Source organism: Lontra canadensis, unplaced genomic scaffold (genome assembly GCF_010015895.1).
Source record: "Lontra canadensis isolate GAN:19392208 unplaced genomic scaffold, GSC_riverotter_1.0 scaffold36, whole genome shotgun sequence".
NCBI classification, from domain to species: domain Eukaryota; kingdom Metazoa; phylum Chordata; class Mammalia; order Carnivora; family Mustelidae; genus Lontra; species Lontra canadensis.
Genome location: NW_022631030.1, coordinates 13895042 through 13918866, shown reverse-complemented (window position 1 = coordinate 13918866; position 23825 = coordinate 13895042). Strand labels below are relative to the sequence as shown.

Sequence of the window (23825 nt, the reverse complement as noted above, 5' to 3'; positions counted from 1 at the left end):
CATAATAATCTACTTGGCCAACAATGAACTCGACCTATGATGGTATAAAATAATGCAACCTTATTGACCTTCTGATCACTTGTCTCTTTGCTTTCTTCCAAACATTTGCTCCCATTAAACCCTGTCCCAAATACTGGATACGGCACTGATGTGATATCCAATGAAATATATCCTCACAAATTACCGAGTAAAAAGAATGCTAAAAATACCATAGGTATAATATTATCTTCTTAATAAGGGGCACCTGGATGGTTCAGTTGGTTAAGCATCTGATCATGATCTTGGAGTTTTAAGATCAAGCCTGCATCAGGCTCCGTGTTCAGTGCGCAGTCTGCTTGTGATTCTTTCCCTCTCCCTCTGCCCGTTTCCCCGCTTCCTCGCTTGTTCTCTCTCTCAAATAAATAAATAAAATCTCTAATAAAAGTAAAAATAATAATGTATATGAAGCAACCATCATTACCTCAAATGGGACTTGAAGTTTATATTCCATTTCCTATAGCTTCTTGGAGACATAAATGCTGCTCTCATAATATCAGATTACCATAGGGATATTTTAATGAAATCCATTCGGCCACTAGAGCTACAATATACTTTCACTTCCATTATTCTGTGACAAGTTCAACTTCTTCACTCATTACATATACATACATAAAACCACATGTAATGGCTTAACTTGGCTAGGAGCTTATCAGGTTTTGCATCTTTTAAAATCAATACTTAAAACATTTTAATCTGATTTTCATCTCTCCTGATTACTATTTACATTTTTTAAAAACAACACTAACCAATCTTCAATCTCAATGACTTTTATCAATTCACAAAATTAATCTTTCATAATGATAGCTCAGCAGGATATTTTATTAATGTAGATTCTCAGGAATCTAACCAAGCCTCACTTTTCTTCAGAGTTGCTATAAGAAGAGGTGCCTGACTTGCCCAGTCAGTATAGCATGTAACTCTTGATCTCGGTCGTGACTTTGATCCCCACACTGTGTGCAGACATTACTTTAAAAAAAAAAAAAAAAAAAAAAAAAAAGGAGCTGCTATAAGGAAAAACATTTATATAGCATTAAGCATAAATCATCTTCCAAAGGGAGTGGTGAAAGGACAAGGTCCAACCAGACCATCAAAGATTCTGTTATGAAAGGCAGTTTTCAGGTCACTTGAAATCTGCCATGAGCAATAAATACTTATTGCAAGAGATTATTTCAATCCAACTTTCTCTTTCTCTTCTTTTCAAAAGCGTTGAAAACTCTGCCTATGGACAAACAGACAGGTGATAGCGGCAGACAAGAACGTAAGACAAAAATGGCAACCCACATTAAATCTCCCTGAAGAAAACCACAGTCTCCTTCCCATCTGAAGGAAGCCTGGTGCTACTTGAGCATTGCTGCCAGATCTTTCAATTTCTCAAAAACTGAAAGGAATTTTAACATATAAATCCATGTTATTTGGAAGTAATGTTTTTTGTTTTGTTTTTTGTTTTTTTTGGTGATTTTATTTTCAAGTGCTCTTTACACCCAATGTGGGACTCAAACTCACAACCCTGAGATCGAGTCACATACTCCATTGGCTGAACCAGCCAGGCGCCCTGGAAATGGTGATGTTCAATTTGAATTTAAAATACAATGAAGTCCAACATGGTAACAGCCAAATAAAACAGAAGTCCAGGCCACATGCTGTCTGCTGACCACAGGTTTTGCATCTCTATTTGGTGCTTAGATACCTGGAATCACAGCTAGTAGAGATGACAGTTAATTTCAGAAGCCTAGAAGTCATCAAACACCTAACACCCAGAAGTTATAGTACAAACTAAAATAATCCCATGTCAATTATAAAAAATCTGATTACAAAAATTTATGTTAGAGACCTAAAGACTTAATATTAAGATGACAATACTACTCAAAGTAATCTACCAGTTCAGTGCAATCCCTATCAGAATCTCAAGTGTTTTCTGCAGAAATATTTTTAGAAATCTTAAAATTCATATGGAAACTCACTCTCTCAAAAAAGACCAAACTTAGAAGACTTAAACTTCCTGACTTCAAAACCTACCACAAAGCTACCTATAGTAATAAAAACAGTGTGGTACTAGCATTAAAAAAGGACATACAGAATGGAGAACTCAGAAACAAACGCCTGCATATATAACCAAATGATTTTTAACAAGGGTGCCAAGACCATTCAAAAGGGAAAGGGCAAGCTTTTTGACAAATATTGCTGGGAAAACTGGACAGTCACCTGCAAAAGAATGAAGCTGGATCCTTACTTTAAACCACAAACAAGAATGAACTCAAAATGGGTCAAAGACCTAAACACAAGAGCTAAAAAAACAAAACTGAGGGTAGAGCTTGACATGGGGCTCGATCGCAGAACCTGAAATTATGAGCTGTGTCAAAGTAAGACACTTAGCCAACTGAGCCACCCAGGCGCCCTAAAAGATAAAAATCTTATAAGAAAACATAAGGGCGGGGCGCCTGGTGGCTCAGTGGGTTAAAGCCTCTGCCTTCGGCTCAGGTCATGATCCCAGCATTAAGCTCTCTGCTCAGCAGGAAGCCTGCCCCCCCCCATCTCTCTGCCTGCCTCTCTGCCTACTTGTGATCTCTGTCTGTCAAATAAATAAACTCTTTAAAAAAAAAAAAAGAAGAAAAGAAAAAGAAAGAAAGAAAACATAAGGGTAATCTTCACATTTTATTTGGCAATGATCCCTTAGATAATGACACCAAAAACAAAGACACACAAAGACACACACACACAGACACACACACACAACAGCTGAACTGGACTTTATCAAAATAAAAAACTTCTGTTCAAAGGACACTATCAAGAGAGTGAAGACAACCCAAAGAATGGGAGAAAATATTCGCAAGTCACATTTCTGATAAGGGATGAGTATTTAAAACATATAAAGAACTCCTACAACTCAACAACAAAAGCCAATTAAAAAATGCATAAAACTTGAATAAACACTTCTCCAAAGATACACAAAATGGCCAACATGAAAAGATGCTCCACATCACTAAGCTTTAGGGAAATGAAAATCACCATGAGATACCATCTCAAACCCATTAGGATAGCTATTACCCAAAAAACAGAAACAACCAGTGTCAAGAATGTGGAGGAATTAGAACCCTTACACGTTGATGATGAGAATGTAAAACGGAGCAACCACTATGGAAAACAGTTCAGTTTCCAAAAAGCTCCACAGAGAATTTCCATATGAGCCAGCAATTCCACTTTTCAGTACATAGCCAAAAGAACTGAAACAAGAACTCAGATACAAGTACACCCATGTTCACAGCAACAGTATTCACAATAGCCAGAGTAAAAACATCCCAAATGACCATCAACAGATGAATGAATAAGCAGAATGTGGTATATATATACACAATGGAGTATTATTCAGCTTTAAAAAGGAATGCCATTCTGATACATTTACTTTGAAAACAGTATAATGTTTCTAAGACCATGTATAAGGGGGCGGCTCAGTGGGTTAAAGCCTCTGCCTTCAGCTCAGGTCATGATCCCAGGGTCCTGGGATCAAGCCCCACATCGGGCTCTCTGCTCAGCAGGGAGCCTGCTTCCTTTTTTCTCTCTCTGCCTGCCTCTGCCTCCTTGTGATCTCTGTCAGATAAATAAATAAAATATTTAAAAAAAAAAAAAAGACCATGTATAAGAATTGGCAAATTCATAAGAGAGGTTTCCAGTGGGGTTTCGGGTGGGGGAGAGACAGAGACTTAGTGTGTAATGAGTACAGAGTTTCTGTTTCAATGCTGAAAAGTTCTGGAAATGGACAATGCTGGTGGTTGCAGGGGACTGTGAACATACTTAATGCCACTGAGCTATACGCTTAAAACTGACCACTTGAACCATTTTGTTATGTATATATTACCAAAATAAAATTTATGGGGCACTTGGATGGCTCAGTTGATTAAGCGTCCAGCTCTTGATTTCAGCTTCGGTCATGATCTCAGGGTTGTGAGATGGAGCCCTATGTCGGGCTCCAGGCTGTGCGAAGCCTGCTTAATTCTCTCTCTCCCTCTACCCTCCCCCACCAACACACATGAACGCAACAATCTCTCTCTTACCAAAAAAAAAGGGGGCGGGAGGAAAAGAAATTTCAATAGTCCAGTTCAGAGAAATTTTTGTATCTTTAGGCTGACATATTTAATGTATCTGGAAGTAAGCCCTAGAAATAAGTTTTTTAAAAAAGATAAACTAGGGGCGCCTGGGTGGCTCAGTGGGTTAAAGCCTCTGCCTTCGGCTCAGGTCACGTTCCCAGGGTCCTGGGATCGAGCCCTACATCAGGCTCTCTGCTTAGCAGGGAGCCTGCTTCCTCCTCTCTCTCTCTCTGCCTGCCTCTCTGCCTACTTGTGATCTCTACCTGTCAAATAAATAAATAAAATCTTTAAAAAAAAAAAGATAAACTAGACTAAAATCATCTATTTTAAAAGACTGGAGAAGCATTATCATTTTTCCAAAAACATAAAAGGCTTCTTTAGTTTATCATTTTGGTAACTATATGCTGCTTTCAACTACAGTGTTATCTGTCATGTCACAGTGCCTGCATATAGCAATTTAATAAATATGGGCTAATGAAGACTACGAAGAACTTCAAATGAACCAATTCCCCATGGAGAGTCTTCAAATTTAGAACAAGTTATTACAAAGGTTCTTTTAAATGTCAACTTAAGATATAGCTAAAATGGTTAAAAAAAGGCAACATCCACTGCATAGTAGAAAAAAAAAACAGAAATATGAATATCCAATTATAAAGGAAAGAATTCAATAAATTATAGCTAAATTAAAGAATAGGAAGATCCTTGCTTTTATATATAATTCTTGGAAAAGTGGGCAAGTTCAAAGATATGAACATTATTTGGGGGTTCTGCTACTAGAAAGGTAATGATTTATTCAAATCTCAATTACTCCCAGTCTTTCAGGACAAAAAATATCCTTGAAAACTTGATTCCAGAATCTAAAAACATTCCACCATAGGGGTGCCTAGTTGGCTCAGTCATAAAAGCATGCGACTCTTGGTCTCAGGGTCATGAGTTCAAGCCCCAGGCTGGGCCTGGAGGCTACTTAAAATTAAAAAAAAAAAAAAAATAGTAGTAATAAGGGTGCTTGGGTGGCTCAGTTGGTTTAGCATCTCCTTCTGCTCAGGTCATGATCCCAGAGTCCTGGGATCAAGCCCTGCCTCCCATCCCTGCTCTATGAGGAGTTGCTTCTCCCTCTCTATCCCTCCTCTGTCGCCGCCACCCCCCCGCCCCCGCCTGACCCCGTGCTTACTCACTCTCTCGCACATGCACTCTCTCTAAAATACATGTTTTTTTAAAATAGGAATAATAAAATACATAAAAACACTCCCTCACTTTTCCAACATAATTGAGCTCACTGAGTGTTCACCTAACTTCAAAGACTCTCCAGAAAGCACCAAGTAAGTACCAATACATTATACCATGAGGTTTTTATTTTTTTTTAAGATTTTATTTATTTATTTGTCAGAGAGAGTGAGCACAGGCAGACAGAGTGGCAGGCAGAGGAGAAGCAGGTTCCTTGCTGAGCAAGGAGCCCAATGTGGGACTTGATCCCAGGACGCTGGGATCATGACCTGAGCCGAAGGCAGCTGCTCAACCAATGAGCCACCCAGGCGTCCCTACCATGTGCTTTTTATCAACACAATAAGCACTGTGCTTCCCATTTTTTTCACTCATTCTTATAAAATAAGGGCAAAATGCAATCATATATTCAAGTTGTAATGCCAATACTGCAAATACCCAAGCACTGGTAAACAGTATTCTTCTGCAGTATCAGCGTAAGTACTATGTATTCAGGGTATGGAAGGCAACTTGTGGGGGCAGATGAAATATTGTCCATTTAAAAATGCAGGGAGGGCGGCTGCAGGATCAATCCCCTCTAAGCTTCACGCACCTCCGAGCACACCATGGCCGGGCGCCTGAGCACCCTGCTGGCTACCCTGGCCCTGACTCTGGCCCTGGTATGAGCAGGAGCCTGTTTCCAATGGTGGAAGCCCCACGGGACGCTGACCACATCAACGAGGAGGATGTACAGCAGGCGCTGAACTTCACCCTCGCCAAGTTCAACAAGGTGAGCAAAGGTGTGTACCGCAGCTGAGCACTCCAGGTGGAGCTCGCCCGAGAAAGCAAGCTGTGGCTGGGATGAACAACTTCTCAGATGTGAAGACTGGCCAAACCAGATGTACCAAGTCCCAGCCCAACGTGGACAGCCGTCCCTTTCATGATGAGCCACACCCAATGAAGAAAATGCTCTGGGGGCATCCAGGTGGCTTCGTCGGTTAAACGTCTGCCTTCAGCTCAGGTCATGATCCCGGGATCCTGGAATGGGAGTCCCCCCATGGGGGGGGGGGGGGCGGTCCCTGCTCAGTGGGGAGCCTGCTTCCCCTCTCTCTGTCTCTCCCCCAAATGATTCTAATAAATAAATTAAATATTTAAAAAGAAAGAAAGAAAAGAGAGAGAAAGAGAGAAAGCAAGCACTCTAAGCCCTCTGCTGTTTGCAGGTATACACTGTCCCCCGTTGGGCAGGATCTCCGTGGTGAAGTCCAGCTGCCAGAATGCACAGAGGAGGTATCGCTTCTCGGCCTTTTGGCTAAGATCAAGTGTAGTTATCTGTTATCAGAATGCACAGAAGACCCTGTGACAGGCTGGTCTGCTCGGCACCCTTCTCCTACTCCACTCCCCCCTTATAGAGTTCCTAAGCCTTGGAAGGGTGGCCCTGCCCAGGCGATGTCCCCTTCAGTGTACTGGCCCCAGGACACAAGCAGAGAGGGTTCTGGGGCATTTACTGAATACTAAGTGACTATAACTCCTTTCCTTTAATTGCCTTCCAAATGCACCAATATGTCGTACGCATGTTCTGCTCTATCTTAAATCGTGTTACTTTTTAGTAACATCAGCTAAAAATAATAATAAAATTTTTAAAAATGCAGGGAGTTCAAAAGCCCCAAACCATGAAGGGTGATTCAACTAAAAGTAAAATACTTAATGCCCTGGAAAGTTACTCAATACGTGAAATGGGGGGAAAACAGGTTATAAACATATAAAGGGGAATCTACTTTTTTAAAAATTAAGATGTTTAAAAAATAAGAGTAGGAAAAATAAGTTATTTATCTAATTGGTAAATTCTTTAATTCTTTAATTGGTTAGTTTCTTTATTTTTATTTGTTTTGCCTTATCTGTCTTTTCTAATTTTTTCGCAATGACTATATATTTTTTCTTTAGCACATACACACACTAAGGGTCACTTTTAATAATCATTTGTAAAGAGTCAATTGAGAACCTCAGTCATTTTTTTTTTTAAATAGTTTATTTTTTTGGAATCTCTACACCCAACATGGGCCTTTAACTCATGACCCCAAGATCAAGAGTCACATGTTCTTCCAAATGAGCCAAGCAGGTGCCCCCGAATCTCAAACATTTTTAAAGATTTTAAGAATCGACAAATAGGTTTCTGAGACAGATCATACACGTTCAAAGCCTAATATAAGGACAATTATTGATAATGGTTTGATGGTGGAGGAGAAACTACGGGCCTGAAGACAGTTTCCCTTGACTTTCTGATTACTAAGAATCACCTCCTATAATGTTTTACCTAAATGTTGGCTGTCAGGAGCTTGCTTCAGCAGCACATGCACTGAAGTTGGGACAATACAGAGAAGATTAGCATGGCCTCTGCACGAGGATGACACAAATTTGTGAACCGTTCCGTATTTTCACTGAAACTAATATTACACTATGTGATAATGGGAATAACAATAAAGCCTTACAAAAATAAATAAATTTTAAAAAATGAATGTTGACTCTCTGATAACCTTCTCTGGAGACATTTAGTACTCCCATGCCAACCTGGGCTTTCCCTTGCCCAGGGATCTGATCCAGGCCATCTGTCCCACCAGCCAGCACAAACTTGAGAACCAGTTCATCACTTCCTGATTCATGACCTTAGTCAAGTAACTTTACCTGGACATTCCCCAGTTCCTACATCTGTAAGACTAGGATAACCACAGTTCCCTTTCTCAGGATCATTTTAAGGTTTCAATGAATATATGTAAAACACTATACACAGGAACGCCTGGGTGGCTCAGTTGGTTAAGTGTCTGCCTTTGGCTAAGGTCATGATCTCAGGGTCCAGGGACCCAGCCCCACATCCAGCTCCTTGATCAACCGGAAGCCTGCTTCTCCCTCTTCCACTCCCCCTGCTTGTGTTCCTCTCTCTGTTTCTCTGTCAAATAAAAAAAAATTTTAGGGGCACCTGGGTGGCTCAGTGGTTTAGTTAAAGCCTCTGCCTTCGGCTCAGGTCATGATCCCACGGTCCTGGGATCGAGCCCCACATCGGGCTCTCTGCTCTGCGGGGAGCCTGCTTCCTCCTCTCTCTCTCTCTGCCTGCTTGTGATGTCTGTCAAATAAATAAATAAAATCTTAAAAAAAAAATTTTTTTAGAACACTATACATAGTAATTGCACCATAAATAGATCTATCATTATTATTACTCTAACAATCACTAGAATCTACTACTCTATTCCTGGTTGTCTGTTCTTCCCTAACTATGCAAATTCACTTGGGTTCTCTCTGTAAATTCCCAGTAAATATCTAATTTCAAGGGAATTAACTTCCAGTTATGCTTAACTAGGTAATTCAGACCAACTACCCTAATGAGGACAACCAGAAGAGCAATACAAATCACCTGCTCAAAGGCAGCAGAGATCTAAAAAGCAGTAAAGAATTAATGGGTCAATACTGAAGGGAGGATAAAGGCTCAGGGAGACAGGCACAGCTTGCAGAGTTTTCTTTGGGGAAACAGATTCTGAGGAGAGTATCTATGTAGTGCTTTTGATGCACAGAAGGACTAAAGGGAAAGGGACTGGAGTCCAGGGCTGGAGGAACAGGGGAAGGGAAGCCTAAAATTAGAAGTTGATACTACAAAGCAGACTAAACCAAGAATGGTGACAGGCCTTCCCAGAGACTACAGCTCAGCTTCGAATAATCTAAATCCAAGAAATGAAAAGGAGATCCTGGATTGTTACTATCCCCAAGCTTCAGGTAGAAGCAAATGGAATGCTCCTTGCAGTATAACATTAGCTTAGGCCTCAAATTAGCCTGTAAGGCATGTGTGTAAATAAAGTGTCTGGCACATAATCAAAAATAATGACAAAAAAGGAGACATGAATGAAAACCAAAATAAACAGATCATAGTTAAAAAAAAAAAAACAAAAAACACAGGGACCCCAAGATACTGGAATTATCAGACACAGACAACTATTTTCCATGGTCAAAGACACAAAAGACAAAAATTGAGAATTTCAGCTATGACCTAGAAACAATTAAAAAATTTTTTAATTATACAGCCCTGGGTGTATAATTGGTTGGTTACACGCCTGCCTTCAGCTCAGGTCATGATCTCAGGATCCTAGGACTGAGTCCCCCATTAGGCTCCGTGTTTAGCGGAGTTTTCTCCCTCTGCCTGACACTCTCCTTGCTTGTGTTCTCACTCTCTCTCTGGCAAATAAATAAAATCTTTTTTAAAAGTTTTTTTAAATTATAAAACTGAAACTGCAGTAACTGAAGTTAAGAACTTGATGGGTGGACTTCAAGGAAGATCAGATACAGCTGAAAAAAATATCAGTAAGCAGAAAAATGAGCCAGAAGAAAATCTATCAAATGAGGCCTGGAGAGACACAGTGGACACAGTGACAACGTCTAAGGTATTTGTTTTTGGAGTCCCACAGGAAAAGAGAGAATCAGGCAGAAACAATATTCAAACACTTAAAAAGAAAATGGCGGGGCGCCTGGGTGGCTCAGTGGGTTAAGCCTCTGCCTTCAGCTCGGGTCATGATCCCAGGGTCCTGGGATTGAGCCCCGTATCGGGCTCTCTGCTCATCGGGGAGCCTGCTTCCTCCTCTCTCTCTCTCTGCCTGCTTCTCTGCCTACTTGTGATCTCTGTCTGTCAAATAAATAAATAAAATCTTAAAAAAAAAAAAAATGGCTGGAAATTTTCTAAAACTGATGAAAGGCATCAAACCACAGACTCAAGAAGTTGTTTTTTTTTTTTTGGAGAGACAGAGATCACTCAAGTGGGGAGGGGACAAGAGAGAATATTAAGTAGGGTCCATACCCAGAACAGAGCCTGATGCAGGTTTCAATCTCACACCCCAGAGACCATGACCTGGGCTGTGATCAAGAGTCAGGTATTTGAACTACCCAGGAGCCCCAAGAAGAACACATTTTTTTTTAAAAAAACTCCTCCTAAATACAGAATAGCAAAATTGCTGAAAATCAGATTCAAAGAGAAAAGCTTATAAGTAGAGACTTAGGAATACGTTACTTTCAAAGGAGGATAATTATACTGACAACAAATTCCAGTTATTGATAATAATCAATATCAGGATATTGGTAACAAAGTATCAGGAATGGAGTAAGTGCTTAAAGATGATGAAAGAAATTCTATTTCCAATGAATCTATCTTGCAAGAAAGATAGTGAAAAAGGTATTTGGTAAAAGAATATGACAACAGCCAACCTACCCTTAAAAAAATTCTAACATGTTTTGGAAGACAAAAATTATCCAAGAAGGTCAGAGATGCAAGAGGCATAAAAAATCATGAAAACAATAAATATGGAAAACTAAATTAGAGGCTCTCAATCTTACCACAAACTTGAATTACCTAAGGAGTTTTTAGAAAATACTAATGCTTGACCCCCTCTATTCAGAGGTCCAGATGTCATTGGTCTGAACTGCAGCCAGCCATCTGTGTTCTGCAAAGTTCCCCAGACAATACCAGAGCACCTCCAGAGTTAACAGCCACTGACCTAAATTCATCTGACAATATAGAACATGGTTTGTATAACATCTTCTGGGGTTTAAAATGAAATTAACATATATAACAATGGCAAAAAAAGATGAGATAGGGTTAAACGGAGTTAAAAAGTGTTCTGAAGTCTTCTACTGTGCAGGAAGAGGATAAAAATACCAATTAACATAAGGCACCAATAAGTGAAAGATACTGAAATTTCTAAAGTAACCACTAAAGCAGTAATAAAAGACTATATAAGTAGTTCCAAAGTAATAAGAGAAGTAAAACAGTAACAAATTCCAAAGGAATTAACTAAGGGGGAAAAAAAAAACAACTGGCAGAACAAACAAAAAGCACTAAATAAGAAGGTAGATGAGAACTCAAGCATATCAACAGCCACATTAAATGTAAATGTACTAAACACTCCAGGAAAACACAGGTACTAGGTTAATAAAAGAAAAAACCATAGCACATCTAAAACATAGAAATATTAAAATACTCGTAAAGGCAAAAAAAATTACTGGAGATAAAAAGGGAAACTATAACTGTGAGATTCAATTCTTCAGGAAAAAGTTAATAGTACTAAATCTGTATGCACCTAAGAACAGCCTCAAAATAAAGCAAAAAACTGTCAAAACTACAAGGAGAAAAAAAATTATCCAAAATCACAGTTGGAGAGGGTGCCTGGGTGGCTCAGTCGGTTAAGTGTCTGCCTTCAGCTCAGGTCATGATTGCAGGGACCTGGGATCAAGCCTGACCATGACCCGAGCACTTAACTGAGCCACCCAGGTGCCCCTGTTTGTTAATTTCTAAATATAGGGAATTTTTCTGATTGCCTACTCAGCAGGGAGTCTGCTTCTCCTTCTCCCCCCTTCGGCTCCCCTGCTTGTGCTTGCTCTCTTCTCTCTTTCTGTCAAATAAAGTCTTTAAAAAAAAAAAAAAATCCCAGTTGGGAGATTTTTAACACACTTTTCTCAATAACTGGGGAAAAAAGATCATAAAAATCTTTAAGGATAAAAATCTGAACACAAAAACAATAGGATCAGCACATACATAAAACATCGAAGTAAAAACTGAAGAATATACATTCTCTTCATTCACACAATGAGTATTTTACCACAGACCAGTCATAGAACAAGTCTCAACAAATTTCAAAGGACTTAAACCATACAGACTATTTTTCTCACCACAATGCAGTTAAACTGGAAATAACAAAAAGACAACCAGAAAAAATCCCTATATTTAGAAATTAACAAATGGGGGCACCTGGGTGGCTCAGTTAAGCACTTGGGTCATGATCCCAGGGTGCTGGGGTGGAGTCCCACATGGGGCTCCCTGCTCAGCTGGTAGCCTGCTTTTCCCTCTACCCCTCCCCCTGCTTGTGATCTCTCTCTCTCTCTCTCTCTCTCATGCTTAGAGAGAGATCTGTGAGCTCTCTCAAGCTGAAATAAAGTCTAAAAAAAAAAAAATTAAAAAATGTACTATTTTTTTTTAAGTAGACTCCATACCCACTGAGGAACCCACCAAGGAGCCCAATGCAGGGCTGGAACTCTGAACCCTAAGATCAAGATCTGAGCTGAGGCCAAGAGTCAGGCACTTAACCAACTGAGCCACCCAGGTGCCCCAGCAAATGTACTTCTAAATAGCCCAGGGAGAAAAAAACAGAATTACAATGGAAAACCAATTTTTCTAGTGAATGATAATGAAAACATAACATATCAAAACTTATATGCTGGGGCACCAGGTGGCTCAGTCATTGTTAAGTGTCTTACTTAGGCTCAGGTCATGATCACAGAGTCCTGGAATCAAGCCCTGAGTTGTGCCCCCTGCTCAGCAGGGAGCCTGCTTCTTCCTTTCCCTCATCCCTCCCCCTGCTCATGCTCTCTCTCACTCTCTTTCAAATAAATAAATAAATAAAATCTTTTAAAAAACAAAAACAGAGGTGGCTTCGGTGGCTTAGTCCTTAAATGTCTGCGTTCGCCTCAGGTCATGATCTTAGGGCCATGGGATCAAGCCCTGCACTGGGATCCCTGCTCCGTGGGGAGTCTGCTTCTCCCTCCCCAACTCCCCCTGCTTGGGTTCCCTCTCTTGTTGCTTCTCTGTCAAATAAATAAATAAAATCTTAAAAATTAAAAATAAAATAAAATTAAATAGAAAGCTAAAAAAAAAATCCCTTGTGCACTGCAGCTAAAGCCCTGTTTGAAGGAAAATTTATAGCTTTAAATTAATATAAAAGCAGAAACGCCAAAAAAAAATTTTAAGTGATCAGAAAAAGAATAAATTAAACTGTTAGAATAAATTAAACCTCTGGAAAGTAGAAAGAAGAAAATAATAATGAGCAGAAATAAAATGGGAGGTTGGCTCAGTCTGCAGGAAACACAGACTCTTGAGCCCAGGGTTGTTGAGTCTGAGCCCCATGCTGGGTGTAGAGAGAACTTAAACATAAAATCTTTAAAAAAAAGAAAAGAAAGAAATAAAGAGAGAGGATCAACAAAACCCAAAGTTGATAAAAAGACTTAACTGGTTAGACCCACTACAACAAAACAAAAATACACAAAAATAACCAAGTTAGTAATGAAAAAAGGTAACATCACTGCAGATTCTACTCATATTACAAAGACCATTAAGAGTATATTAAAAACAACTTTGATCAAACTATATCAATTTAAGAAATCCAATAAAATAGATTACTAGGGAAACTTAACCAAACTCACACAAGATAGGACCAATCCTACAATCAGTAAATAAATTGAATGCATAATTAGAAATCTTACCACAAAGAAAAGTCCAGATGGCTTTACTGGTAAACTGTTTTCCAAACATTAAAAGAAAAATAATGCCATAAGTAAAATATTTCAGAGAACAGAAAAAGAGGCAATATCTCCTCTCTCCAAGTCCTTTTGAGGCCCTAAAACTTTGAAACCAAAACCTGACAAATATTTTTTTAAAAAGAGAGAGAAGAATTACAAGTCAAACCGACTTTTTAAATGATTTTTAATAAATTTTTTTTTTTTAAGATTTCATTTGTTTTGGAGAGCAAGAAAGAGAGTGCAAGCAGGGAGAGGAGGGTAGAGGGAGGAGAAAATTTCAAGCAGACTACACTGAGCACGGAGCCCAACGCTGGGCTTCATCTCACAACCTTGAGATCATGTATGACCTGAGCCAAAATCAAGAGTCAGTCCAATCAACTGAGGCACCTGGGCACCCCAAACCCACTTTTGAGCACAGAGACAAAAAACCTGAACAAAATTTAAGCAAACCAAATCCAGAAAATAAGTAAGTTTGGCTCGTTTCAGGAATGCAAAAGTTGCTTACATATTTAAACAATCAATTAATATTTCATATTATCAAAAAGAAAAATCATATGACCATCTAATTAGTTGGGGGAAAAAGTGAAGAACATTCAACAATCAGTCACGAAAAGAATCTTTAGCAGACAGAATAAAAGAGCTCTTCCTTATTCTAATAAAGGACAGGGCATCTACAAAGAAACCTACAAGTCTCATATAAACAGTGAAATGTAGTTTCCCCTTGAAATCAGGAGGTGAACAGAGATACCAGCTATTACCACGTCTCTTGGACATTCTCCTAGAGTCTTAGCCAGTGCAGTAAAGCAAGAAAAAGAAATAAAAGCTGTAAGAATTGGAAGGGAAAAAACAAAACTATCATAATCCGTAGAATATATTCAGAAATTTTCAAAATTACTGATAAATTATATTTAGTGCACAAGTTTAGCATGTCTTCTGGATACACAATTTGGAACTATCAACTACATTTCCACAAGCACAAAAGAACAATAAACTTACAACAGCATTAGAAATAATCAAATACCTATGAATAAATGTAAGACAAGATCTCTAGGCAGAAAGCTATACAAATGACCGAGGGCAATGAAGGAAGACCTAAATAAAGGCATGCACCCTGTCTCTAGATTAGAAGACTATTTATTTTAAGTAGGCTTCACACCCAGCACCAAGTCCAACTCGGATCCCAAACTCACAACCCTGAGATCAGAGTTGGACACTCACCCAGGCGCCCCTGGAAGACTCAATATTAAAAAAAAAAAAAAAATTTTCCCCAATTAACTACAGACTAAATGCAATCCCAATCAAAATTCCAACAAGTGGCTGTTTTCGGTGAAATGCAGCAAAAGTATTTGGAAGAAAATAATTACAAAAAGTCAAACCCTATTAAAGACAACCAAAGTAGAAGGGCATACTCTAGTAGATATAAAACCTTATTATAAAGTACAGTTATTAAGAGAGTGTAGACTTGGGGCACCTGGGTGGCTCAGTGGGTTGGGCCTCTGCCTTCAGCTCAGATCATGGTCTCAGGATCCTGGAATGGAGCCCCATGTCAGGCTCTCTGCTCAGCAGGGAGCCCGCTTCTCCCACCCCCTGCCTACTTGTGATGTCTCTGTCAAATAAATAAAATCTTAAAAAAAAAAAAAAAAGTATAGACTTGGTGTAAGGATACACACCAACATCAGTGATTAAGAGAGCCGAGAAACAGACTCACCCATACAGAGATATTAATTAACAACAAAGGTGCCATGGGAGAACAGAAGGGAAAGGATGACCTTGACAATAAATGGTGCAAGCTGGATAGCCATATGGTATGGGCCACATACCCATATGGAAAAGATAAAAATAAAAAGACCATGCTTCTTATTACACAAAAATCAGTTCCAGGTAAACTGTAGCTCTAAATGTGCCAGGCAAAATAAGAAGTTTCTAAAAGACAATCTAGGAAAGTAATTTTATGTCCTCAGGGTAAGAAAAGACTTCTGAAAGAGCACACAAAAAGCATCTATCATCATCATCATCATTATGAAAGAGGTAAGTTAGACCCTAAAATTAAAAACTTCTTCCAGAGACATCATTAAGAGAGTAAAAAGGCAAGCCAGAGAGAACAACAGTATCCCAATAACCTCAACCTGGAAACAACCCAAATGTCCGTCAGCAAAACAAATCAGTTTCTTCCAACATAGGAATATACTACACAGCCACACTCAACAATACCAATGACTCTCAAAAACACATTTAGTGAAAGAAAGGTGCCTAACTGACTCAGATGGTAGAGCAAGCAGCTCTTGATCTCAGGGTCACGAGTTTGAGCCCCACACGGGGTGTAGAGATTACAAAAAAAACAAAACAAAGCACCATGATTAGTGAAAGAGCCCAGACACTTAAGAATACATACTGAAGGATTCCATTTATATCAATTAAAACAGGATAAACTACAGTGGTTAAGGACAAATGGTTGGATGGTAAAACTATAAAGAATAAATAATTACCACGAAGGTCAGTTTAATAATTGCTAGAGGGGATGGTTTGGGTAGGAATGTTCTTTTTTTTTTTTTTTTTAACCCTGGCAATAGTTACATAGGTACGTGCTTTATGAAACACACTGAGCTACAAATTTCTAAAAGCTCAAAAATACTCAAGGGCTTTTGATGTACGGAGGGTTGCAATGGTGCCATGCCTGCTTGGCACCTTCATGAATATCTGGCTACCTCTACTTCCACTTCAAGTATCTAAGCTTTTAAATCATAATATGTTCAAACAATTAATGCTCTGCATCGATAAATTATTTGTTACCACTCTAAGAGCCTGAACAATCTTCTTTGGAATCCAGAAAGAAGAAAGGCGTCTCTCTCAGCATGAAAACATGAATGGGAATGCTAAATTCCCAACTCAAGATAAGAGTTACTTCTGGAAAGGAAGGTTAATGGGACTGGAAAACATTCAAAGGAGGCTTTTCTACTGTAATGTTTTATTTCTATATCTATACTTTAGGACTCAAAAAAAATAAAAAGGATAAAGCAAATATGGGAAGGGTTAAAACTTAACAGAACTGGGTGGTATATAGAGGAGTATCTGTATTTTTACTAGACTATGTTGGAAATAGTCATAATTCTTTTTTAAAGATTTTATTTATTTGACAGAGAAAGATCACAAGTTGGCAGAGAGGCAGGGAGAGAGAGAGGAGGAAGCAGGCTCTCCTCCGAGCAGAGAGCCGGATGCAGGGCTCGATCCCAAGACCCTGGGATCATGACCTGAGCCGAAGGCCAAGGCTTTAACCCACTTAGCCACCCAGGCGCCCCGGAAATATTCATAATTAAAGGAAGTAAAATAAAAGAACATCCTATACTCTTATTCACCTCATTTCTCCACGGAGAAACTCTGCTTCAGTCTTCTACTTAGCCTTCCAGAAACAAACGATCAAATATGCTAACGTATTTCTGTTCTTCGCCACCACCACTAAATGTCACCTTTTCTTCTTCTCCAGGCTAGGTATCTCCCTTACAGTTCGTTCATGTTTCATGTCAAACTCCTCATATTCTTCACCATTCCAGCCATTCTGTTCTAGACAGCAATATCCCTCAAAATGAAGGGCCAAGATCCTAATCAACGGCCTGTGTGAGGCTCCTTCGATTTCTCAATTTTGCCAGCAAACATTTAACTTGCAGATAATTAGATAAGAATGAATTAGTTCTTTTTCCTTCCAGCCAGCCCACCTATTCTATAAGCTCCCAAATAGAGAATGCCCTTGCCTGTGTTACCTACCCAACTACCACAAGGACCTTTTTCCAACAGAACCCAACCCACAGCACCATTCCCCTGCAGACATCTGGATTGGCTAGAAGCAGCTGATACAATTCTGTCCAGTGAGATCTGAGGGGTATTGTGCTGGTGGGCTTTGAGAAAGATTTCTTCAACCTTAAGGCTCCAGAGATATACAAGAAGAAATAGCCTCTTTTCTCCCCTGGACATCATGTAGGAGCATGCCCTCTGGAACTCCATCCAATCTGCAACCCCAAGAGGTGTTCAGCTGAGAAAGGAGCAGTGGAAAGGCTGCACAGAGCTGCTCAACTAACCAGCCTCCCAGGTGCCCCACTATAAATGCCGATTAACTTTTTTCTGGACCACAATCTTATCCCAGTCATGGTGATTAGTGTTAACCTTGTCCTATGGTTTGTCTATCAACTAGGCTAGTGATTATAAATCTGGTGAAGGCAGGCTTTTCTCTTCCAAATAATCCCCATACCCTGATTCTCGTAAGACTCCCCCCACCCCCACCCCCACCATCCACAACACACACACAGGGGCCTTTCAAATTTCCTCTCCTTAAATTTTGCAAAATACAAAGATGAAACAAATTTACTATTTTGAGAGAGAGAGAACTGGCACATTATATGAAAAAGCATTAGAACTTTTTAAAAATCCGAAAGGCAAAGTCCCCTGCAATTACATCCTCCAAAGATAACCACTGTTAATAGGCTGGTATATACGGATTCATGATTCATTGTAACTTCTATGAAATTAATTTCTTTTAAAGCAAATACTTATATCAGATTTTTTGGTAGTGGGGAAGATTAAAAAAGGAAATCTGCAACCACAAGAGAAACATTATGAAACACCCTGACATAGAGGAAAGAAAGAGCAACAGACTAAGAGGACAGATGGATTCATACCCTGGCCTGCTGCAGGGCCTTTTTTAGGCGAGGATAATAATACCTACCTCAGTAGGCTGTTTGTGTAGACTTTGAAGATAATGTGCCCAAATGAGCTCTGTTAGGGTTTTTCGCTTGCTGTTGTTTTGTTTTTCTGTACCTGCATACAAGCATTACCTGGGGAGCATTTTAAACTGAGAATCCCAGATGTATTCAATGATATCCTCTGAGGGTTCGGCCTAGAAATCACAGGCAAGTGCATTTGGTAGAGTAAAAAGCACTATGCATATTTGTTTTTACAACTGTGGCATTTAGCATCTAAAACTACCTCACAACAGTGTTTCAACAAACACTAGTAGGATAAATAACAAATGAAAAGTCTTATTTTAAAAAAAGATTATAGGGGCACCTGGGTGGCTCAGTGGGTTAAAGCCTCTGCCTTCGGCTCAGGTCATGATCCCAGGGTCCTGGGATCAAGCCCCACATTGTGTTCCCTGTTCCACAGAGAGTCTGCTTCTCCCTCTGCCTCTGCCTGCCGCTCTGCCTGCTTGTGCTATCTCTCTGTCAAATAAATAAATAAAATCTTTAAAAAAAAATAAAAATTTAAAAAATTTTTAGAAACTTCATGATGGCCTATGTAAGAAAAATTCCCTTAGCAAAAATAATTAGTTGTGGGCACCTGGGTGGCTCAGTAGGTTAAGCCTCTGCCTTGGGCTCAAGTCATGATCTCAGGGTCCTGGGATCGAGCCCCGCATCGGGCTCTATGCTCAGCGAGGAGCCTGGTTCACCCTCTCTCTCTGCCTGCCTTTCTGCCTACTTGAAATTTCTCTATCAAATAAATATATCTTTAAAAAAATAATAATTCGTTGTAGGTGGGACTACAACTAGTAGTTGTAGGGACAGGAACCTATTTCTATCTGAATGGGGCTATATGGTTCACTTTCCATCTACAGCCACAGATCAAGGTACATGATACTAAATTTAATTTAGCATCAAGGTAATCTTTATCTCACTAAAAAACTCTTGAAAATTGGATCACAGACAATTTCAAATTCTCTCTCAAATGACAACCTCCCATAGAAGCTACAATTACTGTACAAAGATTTGTCCCTACATTTTGTCACAAAAAAAACTTCCATTTTCTTTCAGTAGTTCATTTTAGGACAATTCAAAATAGTAACTGTTAGGTAGCACCTCCAATATTCAATATATGTCAGTTTCATAAAACATAGGTACTTGAAACATCTGCTAAGATACATACCACCAAAATGTTTACAGTGAGATTGCCCTGGAAAATAGGTTTTGAGATTATTTTCATTTTTATCTGTATTTTTTAATTTTTATAATGAATGTGTACCATCTATATATATATTTTTCTGTTATTTTAAAAAGAAAATTCAGAATGGGGTGCCTGGCTGGCTCAGTCAGACCAGCCTGCGACTCTTGATCGCAGGGTTGTAAATTTGAGCCCCACAGCGGGGGTAGACATTACTTAAAAATAAAACCTTTAAGGAAAAAAAGTGCAGAAGCCCAAGAATTCAGTAATGTTGAATAATATAATTAAAGAATCTTGAAAAGTTTAAGTTTTGATTTTCCCAAAGTCAAAACAATGTAAGTTAAAAATCTGATTTTTAGGGGTGCCTGGATGGCTCAATGGGTTAAGCCACCAAATTTTGAGTCTTGATTTTGGCTCAGGTCATGATCTGTAGGTGGTGAGAATGAACCCCACAACGGGCTCCCTGCTCAGCAAGGTATCTGTTTCTCCCTCTCCCCTCCATGCCATACCCCTCTAAAATAATAAAGCCTTTTCAAAAATCTGTTTTTTATATTTGGAAAACATTAATAATAAACCCTTCTAATTTTACCGCCAAGACTTATAAAGCTTTTCAGCTTTAAAAATAACTATGTTGTTGAATGCTATAAAAAAACATTAGTGGGTCAACTGACAACTGGAATACAGACAGGAGATTTGATCAAAGTATTGTATCAATGTTAAATTTCCTTAAATTGATAGCTGCTCTAAGGTATGTGTAAGACAATGTCCTTGGTTCTTAGGAAATACACAGTGAAGGGATCAAGGGACGGGATATATGCAACTCACTCAAATACTTCAGAAAAAAATACATAATAATAGAATGAAAGATAAAGCAAATGCTGAACAAGAAAAACATTAACAACTGGTAAATCTGGGTATGAGACTCATTCGTATGATTTTTGCTACCTTTGTAAGCTTGAACTTATTTCTAAATAACATTTTTTAATTGAAAAAAGTAACAAAAAACAACAGTCAAAGCTGTCCTAAAAAACACTTTAGAGCATGCTGGACCAACTTCAAGGAAGACATTAAATTAGGGGCGCTTGGATGTCTCAGTGGGTTAAAGCCTCTGCCTTCAGCTCAGGTCATGATCCCAGGGTCCTGGGATCAAGCCCCACATCCCCACATCAGGCTCTCTCCTCAGCAGGGAGCCTGCTCCCCACCCCTCTCTGCCTGCTAACTGTGATCTCTGTCAAATAAATAAATAAAATCTTAAAAAAAAAAAAAAAAAAAGACATTAACACTGTCCAGAAGAAATATAGTATGAGCTATATAGGTTGTATTTTCAGGTGGCCGCATTAAAGTTAAAAGAAACAGGGGCACCTGGGTGGCTCAGTCAGTTAAGTGTCTGCCTTCGGCTCAATTCATAATCCAAGTGCTGGGATGGAGCTCCCAAGCAAGGACCCTGCTTCTCCTTCTCCCTCAGCCCCTCCCTCCCCCACCTCACACCATTTTCTAATAAATAAAATCTTTTTTAAAAAAATTAAAAGGGGGCACCTGGGTGGCTCAGTGGGTTGGGCTTCTGCCTTCAGCTCAGGTCATAATCTCAGGGTCCTAGGATCGAGCCCCGAATCGGGCTCCCTGCTCGGCAGGGAGCTTCCCACCTCTCTCTATGCCTGCCTCTCTGCCTACTTGTGATCTCTCTTTCTGTCAAATAAATAAAATATTTAAAAGAAAAATTTTAAAGAAACAGGTAAAATTAATTTTAACATATTTTACTTAGCCAAGGTTTTAAAATATCATTTTGATGTAATCAATATGAAAACTTTTACACGACATTGCTCAATTTCTTTCATTTGAAGTCTTTACAATCTGGTGTGCATGTTACACTTAGAGCAAAATGCAATTTAGATGTTAAATTTGCATAGGAAATACTTGATCTGCGTTTAGTCTTCATTAAATGAGTAGATCCACATAACCAAGTTGTTTCAACTTACAGTTAAAAGTTTTCCAATCCCTAAACTTTCAGTTTTAAATGTCAACTTAAATTAAAATTAAATAAAGTGGAAAACTCCTTCCTCAATCATACTAGCCACACTGCAAGGTCAGTAGCTACATGTGGTTACACTGTAAGACGGCTCAGCTTTAGATGACAAAACAAATTCCCTCTACGACAGAAGGACCTGATTGCTAAGACTTAGTTTTTCATATTTATCAAAAGATTCTTGGGGACGCCTGGGGGGCTCAGTGGGTTAAGCCTCTGCCTTCAGCTCGGGTCGTGATCTCAGGGTGCTGGGATCGAGCCCCACATAGGGCTCTCTGCTCAGCGGGGAGCCTGCTTCCTCCTCTCTCTCACTGCCTGCCTCTCTGCCTGCTTGTGATCGCTGTCAAATAAATAAATAAAATATTAAAAAAAAAAAAAGATTCTTAACAGTATGATAAAATAATGACTGATAATCCTGTCAGAAGCTCTGGCATCTCCCCAAGTCATAATTAGACATTCCCTATACCACCCCTCAGAAATACCAAACCAAGCCTTTTTTATCTTCTAAGTCAATTGTCATACTCTGTAGTCGTTTCTGAAAATCGTCTGTCAAATGTCCCCCTTTTAAATGTAGCAGAACGAACCTGAGTTCTGGCTCTCAGAAGCATCAATGTCCATTGTTACAGAGTGCAGAGTTTCAGCACAAATACTGTCTGAGAATCCCAAATGGGAGCACGCACACAACAGAACATACCCTGGATTTAAAAGAAATGACCTCAGCAGAGGTGGGTTTTTCTTTTTAAACAGGTGTAAGAGATTGATTCAGTCAACACCAAGCAACACTAAAGATTCGCCAATCAATAATTCTGCGCCAAGCAACTTGATCAGGGATTTGGCTAGAATCCCTTTGGCTAATCTCAATAAAGACCTTCCCAAAGTCATCCTGATTTAGGCTGTTCTCATCTAAATTAAGGTTTAGGCAGTCCTTTGCCTGACAGCAAATAAATGAAATGCTATACACACAAATAAAATTTTGCCTACTTGACAAAAGGAAAATGATCTGAACGGTAATTTAGTGTGGTCAAAAATATAGTTCCAAAAGACAGTAATCATACAATAGCATTTAGAAACCATTTTAGGGAAATGTCTAATTCCTACCTTCTAACCGGACTTTCCAATTGAACAACATTGTGGGTAACAACTGAATTCAATCCACAACTAATTCTGATATTGCTAGTTTTTCTTTCTCTGCAGACATACATACAGGTGTTAATGTTCTTCTTAAACTTGAAAGGAAGATAGTCTTTAAAACCCATGAATCCGGGCGCCTGGGTGGCTCAGTGGGTTAAAGCCTCTGCCTTCAGCTCAGGTCATGATCCCAGAGTCCTGGGATCGAGCCCCGCATCAGGCTCTCTCCTTGGTGGGGAGCCTGCTTCCTCCTCTTTCTCTCTGCCTGCCACTCTGCCTACTTGTGATCTCTCTCTCTGTGTCAAATGAATAAAATCTTTAAAAAAAAAAAACAAAAAAAAAAAAACCATGAATCCTTTATTGTGAATCTACTAGTGCCTGAAATTACGAATCCCCCTGGGGAGTGAGGTAAAAGAGTGTGCAAAATGGTTTTTGACACCTGACCTAGAAGTTCTATGTTCCATACAAAATCCTTTTTTTCCCCTTCTTTTCCCATCCTGCTGATCTAGCTTGCAACATCGTATCAGGAATCACAGACACAAATCTAACCATTGTGTGGAAACTAAAATAATGGTCATCTAAAAACATGTATATATAAACATTAACTCTACTTAAAATACAACTTCTTTCCCTCCCCCCCCCCATTCCTCCAAAGAATCACAAAGCTTTAAGCAGGATGAATACAAAACATTTTAAGCCGTTCTATCAGGGAGGTGAGTTCTTGATTAGATTTATTTGACCCTGGAAATGTTTGGACATTCTGTAGAACACATTCTAACTCAGGGTTTTTGCTAGAAACTTCTCGCTCAATGCCTATGTAATCAAATCCAGTCTCACTTGTCTCTGAAATTAGCTAAATCCGCAGAAATCCATTGTAATTTTAAAAATAGTGAAGAGGAAAAAGAAATAAATGCACCCGAAACTACGCATTCCAGTCCAACAGTTCAAGCACTATTTCGAGATGGCAAGCAAAAATAAAGTCCCACGTCTCCCTCAGGAACAGAAAAAGGTTTTCATGGAGCGGCAGGGTCCAGACCGCGCCGTAGAACCCTCCCCGACCCCGGCCACTCTGCCCCTTCCAGCGGCCTTAGCTCCAGCGAACCAGCCGCGAA

The 23825-nt window shown here is 39.4% G+C and overlaps 1 protein-coding gene and 2 pseudogenes across 4 annotated transcripts in view; 2 read left to right on the top strand and 1 right to left on the bottom strand.

Moving 5' to 3' along the window:
• APLP2 (amyloid beta precursor like protein 2) overlaps positions 1–23825 on the bottom strand; it is an 80962-nt gene that overhangs the window by 55954 nt on the left and 1183 nt on the right. The window lies entirely within an intron of this gene.
• On the top strand, positions 6611–6706 carry LOC116874399 (annotated as a pseudogene).
• On the top strand, positions 7655–7755 carry LOC116874407 (annotated as a pseudogene).